General features: G+C 33.3%; 1 protein-coding gene across 4 annotated transcripts in view; it reads right to left on the minus strand.

The window, feature by feature from the left end:
- arhgef4 (Rho guanine nucleotide exchange factor (GEF) 4) overlaps window positions 1-207 on the minus strand; it is a 110,580-nt gene that overhangs the window by 12,380 nt on the left and 97,993 nt on the right. The gene's annotated exons all lie outside the window — the stretch shown is intronic.

A 207-nucleotide genomic window follows, 5' to 3' on the forward strand; every position in this document is an offset into this window, starting at 1 on the left:
TATATATATATATATAGAAATTGTAAAATATATCAATTTCAGTTTAAAACATTGAATAGTTTAAAGTCTTATGACTTTGGCCCATACTAATCAAAGCAATTTAGTTAGAGCAAGAGCCCACTAGAATAGGGAACATCCACAACAACAACCACTACGCTGACACCTGCACAAAGCGGATAGGGGACAACTCAACTACATATAGAACAT

This window comes from Morone saxatilis, unplaced genomic scaffold (assembly GCF_004916995.1).
Source record: "Morone saxatilis isolate NCDOM2014 unplaced genomic scaffold, NCSU_SB_2.0 Contig0, whole genome shotgun sequence".
NCBI lineage: Eukaryota > Metazoa > Chordata > Actinopteri > Moronidae > Morone > Morone saxatilis.